Source organism: Piliocolobus tephrosceles, chromosome 8, assembly GCF_002776525.5.
Source record: "Piliocolobus tephrosceles isolate RC106 chromosome 8, ASM277652v3, whole genome shotgun sequence".
In the NCBI taxonomy this organism is placed as follows: domain Eukaryota; kingdom Metazoa; phylum Chordata; class Mammalia; order Primates; family Cercopithecidae; genus Piliocolobus; species Piliocolobus tephrosceles.
The window spans coordinates 42,801,121-42,810,501 of record NC_045441.1 but is presented as its reverse complement, the minus strand read 5'-3'; positions in this window follow the sequence as shown (position 1 = coordinate 42,810,501).

Genomic DNA, 9,381 nt, shown 5'->3' with positions numbered 1-9,381 from the left:
AAAAGTTCTTGCCATCATGTTACAGAAGAAAGTTAAGAAGTTTATTCAAATACATGAAAATTACAAAGAGCAAGTATACTGTTTATGTTATTTTGATTTTGCAGATGAACAATATATAGAAAATTTGTAAAATTTTGTTTTCATGCCCACACATATGTTATTTTTTATTTTTTAGAAATAATTTTATTTCAAAAAAAATGATAAATACAACTATTTTTGTATGACTACAAATTAAATCCACTTAATTTCAGTCAAGAAACCAATAGGCTAAAAATATGTATTTTGAACTGTTTTTAGTGCCTTCTTCAACTTTCAAAACTGTCCCAGTTAGAACAAACCAGTATATGGTACCTTTCTCATGACTCAGTTCTTAGAAGTCTTCTCTTCTTTTTCCTTCTTTTCTCATATACATTAACTCATTAAGTGATTTTATCCAGTCTCACAGTGTGAAATACCATCTATATGGTGTTAACTCCAATATCTGTAACTCCATTGCCAATCTCTCCCCTGAAGTTTAGATAATATATTTTATCTCCATATAAATATGTAGCTAGTATCTCAAACCCAATGACAGCTAGAGTGGATTATTGCTTTCTTCCTTCAAATATGGTCCCCTTTTAGCCTTCCTTATCTCAGCAAATGCCACTGGTATTCACAGTTTTTTAGTCTAAAAGCCTTGACATCATCCTTGACTGCTTTCTTCTTTTCATACTCAACATTCAATCCATGAAAAAAACATGTAGGCATTGCTTCAAACATATCCACATGTGACTTCTTACTTTTTACTTTGCTATCCTCCTAGTTTAAATTACCATAATCTTTCTATTATAAAAGCTCCCTATTTCCACTTGGTAGTCCACCCCCACCTGTATATTCTCCACAAAACAGCCAGTGTGATTCTTTCAAAATGTCAATCACATCAGGCAGTTACTAACATTTACCTGGGTGTCAAGGCCCACTCCATAAACCAGACCTGAGCATGTCTCTCACTCAGCAGCCTGTAAAGTGCAGTTCGTGAACACCTGAGAGATCCCAAGACCTCCGGGGGTCAAGTGAGGTCAAAACTATTTCCATAGCAACAGCAAGACAGTATTTGCCTTTTTACTGTGGTGACATCTGAAATGATGGTGAAAAGCAATGGTGGGTAAACCTGCCAGGCCTCAGCACATGTTAGGCAGCCACACACACTGCAGTAGTGGCCATTGCACTCTAGGCCTGCACACACTCTGTTTTCTAAAAAGAGTTTTACTTAAGACTATGCTGGATAAAGTAGTTAATATTATTATTTATATTAATTATCAATTTTTGAGTACAAACCTTTTTAAGTTCTGTTTGACAAAATGGGAAGTATACAATGCTGCTGCATAATAGAAATACCACCGTTTTCTCAAGGAAAAGCATCTGTGCAATTGTTCAAGTTGTGAGCTAAACCAGCTACTTTTCAGAGAAGCTTTTTTTTTAACTTGACATAGCAAGTGGTATATAAACTATAGTCATTCATTCTTAAAGTCTAAAAGCCTTGACATCATCCTTGACTGCTGTCTTCTTTTCATGCTCAACAAAAAGCTCCGTTTCCACTTTACAGTCAACCCCCGTCTGTATATTCTCCACAAAACAGCCCGTGTGATTCTTTCAAAATGTCAGTCACATCATTCTTAGTATTTTGCAGACATGTAAAAAATAATTGAAAGAAGCATGTCACTGAGAAAAACAACTAGCACTAGCGAAAATTAAAATTTTGGAAAACTTGTATGGTGAGCATGACTGTTTCCCATTAAAAGACACTTCTGATGAGATTGGTGGTTTTACTAATAAATGTGTTAACATTTGGAATATCTGGATAACTCAATGAGTCAATATTTTCCCAATTACCAGTATATGCTATTACATATCATATGTGGGTAATTATCCATTCAGAGTGAAATATAAACCAATGGATTTTAATATAAGAGAGCATTAAAAGTTCATTGATGTGATTCAGGTTCCACATAACAGCTAACCCTTAAGATGCTACACCACTTGAAAATTCTGGTAGAGCAACAAAGAAAAATGTCCACGATTATCTGAAAAGTTTATTAAAATACTCCCTTCATCTGGGCATGGTGGCCTATAATCTCAGAACTTTGGGAGGATGAGGTGGGAGGATTGCTGGAGGCCAGGAGTTCGAGACAAATCTAGGCAACATACTGAGATCCCATCTCTACAGAAAATTTTAAAATGAGCTTAGTGTGGTGGCATGCACTTGCAGTACCAGCTACCTGGCAGGTGGAGGCAGTAAGATCACTTGAGCTCTGGAGTTTGAGGCCACAGTGAGCTATGGGGAAGGACCCTCCACAGACTAATCACATCTTCAAGGCCCTGCCCCTTAATACCATCACATGGGCAACACCTGGATTTTGGAGGGGACACGTTTAAACCATAGTAATACCCTTCTCAGTAATTATTTTTTATTTTGGAGACTATGGCTATTTTTCATATTTATGTTCATGTGTAATACATTAATATTATTTCTGAAAATTTAATCTATTAATATTTTCTCACTTAATTTCTAGTACACTACATCAGCAGTTATAAGTCATACAAATAAAAGCTTTTTGCAGTCCTCAATTATTTTAAGAGTTTAAATAAATTCTGAGACAAACATATGAGACTTGCTCTGCTAACTTAGTCTTTCAGTATATTGCCTCTTTCTCAATCTCAAACCACACTAGTCACCTTCCTGCTTCTCAACCCCACCACACAAGTTCCTCTGCTATGTTCTTATAACTTAATATTTCCTCTGCTTTGTGTGCTAGCTCCCCTGAATCCACATGGCTCATGCTCTTACGTCCTTTAGATCTCCGCTCAGTCACCACAACACATAGGCCTTCCCTGATAAGCCCGCCCCAAATCACAGGCTGGATTATCCTCTAATCAAATACATTTGCTTACTTCATCATAGCTTTTACAACTACCCAATAAATAACATTTGGTGTTATTTATTTGTGTGTATTTGTTTATTATCTTTCTTTACTGTTGTCTCTAGTGCTAAGAACCATATATGACATACAGTAGGTACTTAATAAATTTTTTTAATACAAATTTAATGCCAGGCTGTGGTCAGCATGAAGACATCAGAGCAGAGTCCTCCCTTCTCCTTGGCAGCAGGGCTGTGGATTCAGGCTGGCTTCCCAGGAGTTGGGGGCCATGAGTCAGGGTTCTGTTGCTTAATCTGAAGGGGGTGAGTGAGTGAGCTATGTGGGGCAGAATTCACCTCACACAAGAATTAAGGCAAAAAAAATGGTGCTAAAAGAGGGACAGAAGCACAGTTCAGGATGTGCATTGAGAAATAAAGTTAGCATAACAGAAAACGAAAGGAGGCAACTATTTTTTAAAAAGTTAGGAGTTTACCAGAAAGTGGCCAGGTTGTTTTACAAAAAAGTAAAAAATAAAATAAAATAAAATAAAGTAAAATCTCCTTTGAGAAAACAAAGTGAAATCAGACTTGGTTTTTTGTTTTGTTTTGTTTTTAAGAGACAAGTTCTCACCACATCGCCCAGGCTGGAGTGCAATGGCAATGACATCATTATAGTTCACTGCAGTCTCAAACTCTCCCAGGTGACTTTGAAATTTTATGTTTTTGTAAAGACAGAGCATCACTATGTTGCCCAGGCTGGTCTTTGAATTCCTGGCCTCAAGCAATTTTCCTGCCTCGGCCTCCCAAAGTGCTGGGATTATAGATGTGAGCCACAACACCTGATCCAGAAATCAGAGTATTAAAAATTACCTTAAATGGGGGGGGGGTGGCGGAGCAAGATGGCCAAATAGGAACAACTTCAGTCTCCAGCTCCCAGCGCAAGCGACACAGAAGACAGGTGATTTCTGCATTTTCAACTGAGGTACTGGGTTTATCTCACTAGGGAGTGCTGGACAATTGGTGCTGGTCAGCTGTTGCAGCCCGACCAGCGAGAGCTGAAGCAGGGCGAGGCATAGCCTCACCTGGGAAGCCCAAGGGGGAAGGGAATCCCTTTTCCTAGCCAGGGGAACTGAGACACACAACACCTGGAAAATCAGGTAACTCCCACTCCAATACTGTGCTTTAAGCAAACGGGCACACCAGGAGATTATATCCCACACCTGGCTGGGAGGGTCCCACGCCCATGGAGCCTTCCTCATTGCTAGCACAGCAGTCTGCAATCTAACTGCAAGGCAGCAGGGAGGCTGGGGGAGGGGCGCCTGCCATTGCTGAGGTTTAAGTAGGTAAACAAAGCCCTGGGAAGATTGAACTGGGTGGAGCTCACAGTAGCTCAAAGAAACCTGCCTGTCTCTGTAGACTCCACCTCTGGGGACAGGGCACAGCTAAACAACAACAAAAACAACAAAAGCAGCAGAAACCTCTGCAGATGCAAACGACTCTGTCTGACAGCTTTGAAGAGAGCAGTGGATCTCCCAACAGGGAAGTTGAGATCTGATAACGGACAGACTGCCTGCTCAAGTGGGTCCCTGACCCCTGAGTAGCCTAACTGGGAGACATCCTCCACTAGGGGCAGACTGACACCCCACACCTCACACTGTGGATTACACCCCTGAGAGGAAGCTTCCAAAGCAAGAATCAGACAGGTACACTCGCTGTTCAGCAGTATTCTATCTTCCGCAGCCTCTGCTGCTGACACCCAGGCAAACAGGGTCTGGAGTGGACCTCAAGCAATCTCCAACAGACTTACAGCTGAGGGTCCTGACTGTTAGAAGGAAAACTAACAAACAGGAAGGATACCCACACCAAAACCCCATCAGTACGTCACCATCATCAATGACCAGAGGCAAATAAAACCACAAAGATGGGGAAGAAGAAGGGCAGAAAAGCTGGAAATTCAAAAAATAAGAGCACATCTCCTCCTCCAAAGGAATACAGCTCATCACCAGCAATGGATCAAAGATGGACAGAGAATGACATTGACGAGATGAGAAAAGAAGGCTTCAGATCATCAAACTTCTCAGAACTAAAGGAGGAATGATGTACCCAGCGCAAAGAAACTAAAAAACTTGAAAAAAGAGTGGAAGAATTGATAACCAGATTAATTAATGCAGAGAAGGCCATAAACAAACTGACAGAGATGAAAACCATGACATGAGAAATACGTGACAAATGCATAAGCTTCAGTAACCGACTCGATCAACTGGAAGAAAGAGTATCAGCGATTGAGGATCAAATGAATGAAATGGGGCAAGAAGAGAAGACTAAAAAAAAAAAAAGAAGAAAAAGAAATGAACAAAGCCTGCAAGAAGTATGGGATTATGTAAAAAGACCAAATCTACATCTGATTGGGGTGCCTGAAAGTGAGGGAGAAAATGGAACCAAGTTGGAAAACACTCTTCAGGATATCATCCAGGAGAACTTCCCCAACCTAGTAGGGCAGGCCAACTTTCAAATTCAGGAAATACAGAGAATGCCACAAAGATACTCCTCCAGAAGAGCAACTCCAAGACACAAAATTGCCAGATTCACCAAAGCTGAAATGAAGGAAAATATCTTCAGGGCAGCCAGAGACAAAGGTCAGGTTACCCACAAAGGGAAGACCATCAGACTGACAGCAGATCTCTCGGCAGAAACTCTACAAGCCAGAAGAGAGAGGGGGCCAATATTCAACATTCTTAAAGAAAAGAATTCTAAACCCAGAATTTCATATCCAGCCAAACTAAGTTTCAGAAGTGAAGGAGAAATAAAATCCTTTACAGATAAGCAGATGCTTAGAGATTTTGTCACCACCAGGCCTGCCTTACAAGAGACCCTGAAGGAAGCACTAAACATGGAAAGGAACAACTGGTACCAGCCATTGCAAAAGCATGCCAACATGTAAAGACCATTGAGGCTAGGATGAAACTGCATCAACTAATGAGCAAAATAACCAGTTAATATCATGATGGTAGGATCAAGTTCACACATAACAATATTAACCTTAAATGTAAATGGACTAAATGCTCCAATTAAAAGACACAGACTGGCAAACTGGATAAAGAGTCAAGACCCATCAGTGTGCTGTATTCAGGAGATCCATCTCACATGCAGAGACACACATAGGCTCAAAATAAAGGGATGGAGGAAGATCTACTGAGCAAATGGAGAACAAAAAAAAGCAGGGGTTGCAATACTAGTCTCTGATAAAACAGACTTTAAACCATCAAAGATCAAAAGAGACAAAGAAGGCCATTACATAATGGTAAAGGGATCAATTCAACAGGAAGAGCTAACTATCCTAAATATATATATGCACCCAATACAAGAGCACCCAGATTCATAAAGCAAGTCCTTAGAGACTTACAAAGAGACTTAGACTCCCATAGAATAATAATGGGAGGCTTCAACACTCCACTGTCAACATTAGACAGATCAACGAGAAAGAAAGTTAACAAGGATATCCAGGAATTGAACTCATCTCTGCAGCAAGCAGACCTAAGAGACATCTACAGAACTCTCCACCCCAAATCAACAGAATATACATTCTTCTCAGCACCACATCACACTTATTCCAAAATTGACCACATAATTGGAAGTAAAGAACTCCTCAGCAAATGTACAAGAACAGAAATTATAACAAACTGTCTCTCAGACCACAGTGCAATCAAACTAGAACTCAGGACTAAGAAACTCAATGAAAACCGCTCAACTACATGGAAACTGTATAACCTGCTCCTGAATGACTACTGGGTACATAACAAAATGAAGGCAGAAATAAAGATGTTCTTTGAAACCAATGAGAACAAAGATACAACATACCAGAATCTCTGGGGCACATATAAAGCAGTGTGTAGAGGGAAATTTATAGCACTAAATGCCCACAAGAGAAAGCTGGAAAGATCTAAAATTGACACTCTAATATCACAACTAAAAGAACTAGAGAAGCAAGAGCAAACACATTCAAAAGCTAGCAGAAGGCAAGAAATAACTAAGATCAGAGCAGAACTGAAGGACATAGAGATGCAAAAAACCCTCCAAAAAATCAATGAATCCAGGAGTTGGTTTTTTGAAAAGATCAACAAAATTGATAGACTGCTAGCAAGACTAATAAAGAAGAAAAGAGAGAAGAATCAAATAGACGCAATAAAAAATGATAAAGGGGATATCACCACCGACCCCACAGAAATACAAACTATCATCAGAGAATACTATAAACACCTCTATGCAAACAAACTAGAAAATCTAGAAGAAATGGATAATTTCCTGGACACTTACACTCTCCCAAGACTAAACCAGGAAGAAGCTGAATCCCTGAGTAGACCAATAGCAGGCTCTGAAATTGAGGCAATAATTAATAGCCTACCAACCAAAAAAAGTCCAGGACCAGATGGATTCACAGCTGAATTCTACCAGAGGTACAAGGAGGAGCTGGCACCATTCCGTCTGAAACTATTCGAATCAATAGAAAAAGAGGGAATCCTCCCTAACTCATTTCATGAGGCCAACATCATCCTGATACCAAAGCCTGGCAGAGACACAACAAAAAAAGAGAATTTTAGACCAATCTCCCTGATGAACATCGATGCAAAAATCCTCAATAAAATACTGGCAAACTGGATTCAGCAGCACATCAAAAAGTATCCACCATGATCAAGTGGGCTTCATCCCTTGGATGCAAGGCTGGTTCAACATACGCAAATGAATAAACGTGATCCGGCATATAAACAGAACCAAAGACAAAAACCACATGATTATCTCAATAGATGCAGAAAAGGCCTTTGACAAAATTCAACAGACCTTCATGCTAAAAACACTCAATAAATTCGGTATTGATGGAGCATATCTCAAAATAATAAGAGCTATTTATGACAAACCCACAGCCAATATCATACTGAATGAGCAAAAACTTGAAAAATTCCCTTTGAAAACTAGCACAAGACAGGGATGCCCTCTCTCACCACTCCTATTCAACATAGTGTTGGAAGTTCTGGCTAGGGCAATCAGGCAAGAGAAAGAAATCAAGGGTATTCATTTAGGAAAAGAAGAAGTCAAATTGTCCCTGTTTGCAGATGACATGATTGTATATTTAGAAAACCCCATTGTCTCAGCCCAAAATCTCCTTAAGCTGATAAGAAACTTCAGCAAAGTCTCAGGATACAAAATTAATGTACAAAAATCCCAAGCATTCTTATCCACCAGTAACAGATAAACAGAGAGCCAAATCATGAATGAACTTCCATTCACAATTGCTTCAAAGAGAATAAAATACCTAGGAATCCAACTTACAAGGGATGCAAAGGACCTCTTCAAGGAGAACTACGAACCACTGCTCAGTGAAATAAAAGAGGACACAAACAAATGGAAGAACATACCATGCTCATGGATAGGAAGAATCAATATCATGAAAATGGCCATACTGCCCAAGGTAATTTATAGATTCCATGCCATCCCCATTAAGCTACCAATGACTTTCTTCACAGAATTGGAAAAAACTACTTTAAAGTTCATATGGAACCAAAAAAGAACCCGCATTGCCAAGACAGTCCTAAGCCCAAAGAACAAAGCTGGAGGCATCACACTACCTGACTTCAAACTATACTACAAGGCTACAGTAACCAAAACAGCATGGTACTGGTACCAAAACAGAGATATAGACCAATGGAACAGAACAGAGTCCTCAGAAATAATACCACACATCTACAGCCATCTGATCTTTGATAAACCTGAGAAAAACAAGAAATGGGGAAAGGATTCCCTATTTAATAAGTGGTGCTGGGAAAACTGGCTAGCCATAAGTAGAAAGCTGAAACTGGATCCTTTCCTTACTCCTTATACGAAAATTAATTCAAGATGGATTAGGGACTTAAATGTTAGACCTAAAACCATAAAAACCCTAGAGAAAACCTAGGTAATACCATTCAGGACACAGGCATGGGCAAGGACTTCATGTCTAAAACACCAAAAGCAACGGCAACAAAAGCCAAAATTGACAAATGGGATCTAATTCAACTAAAGAGCTTCTGCACAGCAAAAGAAACTACCATCAGAGTGAACAGGCAACCTACAGAATGGGAGAAAATGTTTGCAATCTACTCATCAGACAAAGGGCTAATATCCAGAACCTACAAAGAACTCAAACAAATTTACAAGAAAAAAACAAACAACCCCATCAAAAAGTGGGCAAAGGATATGAACAGACATTTCTCAAAAGAAGACATTCATACAGCCAACAGACACATGAAAAAATGCTCATCATCACTGGCCATCAGAGAAATGCAAATCAAAACCACAATGAGATACCATCTCACACCAGTTAGAATGGCAATCATTAAAAAGTCAGGAAACAACAGGTGCTGGAGAGGATGTGGAGAAATAGGAACACTTTTACACTGTTGGTGGGATTGTAAATTCAACCATTATGGAAAACAGTATGGCGATTCCTCAAG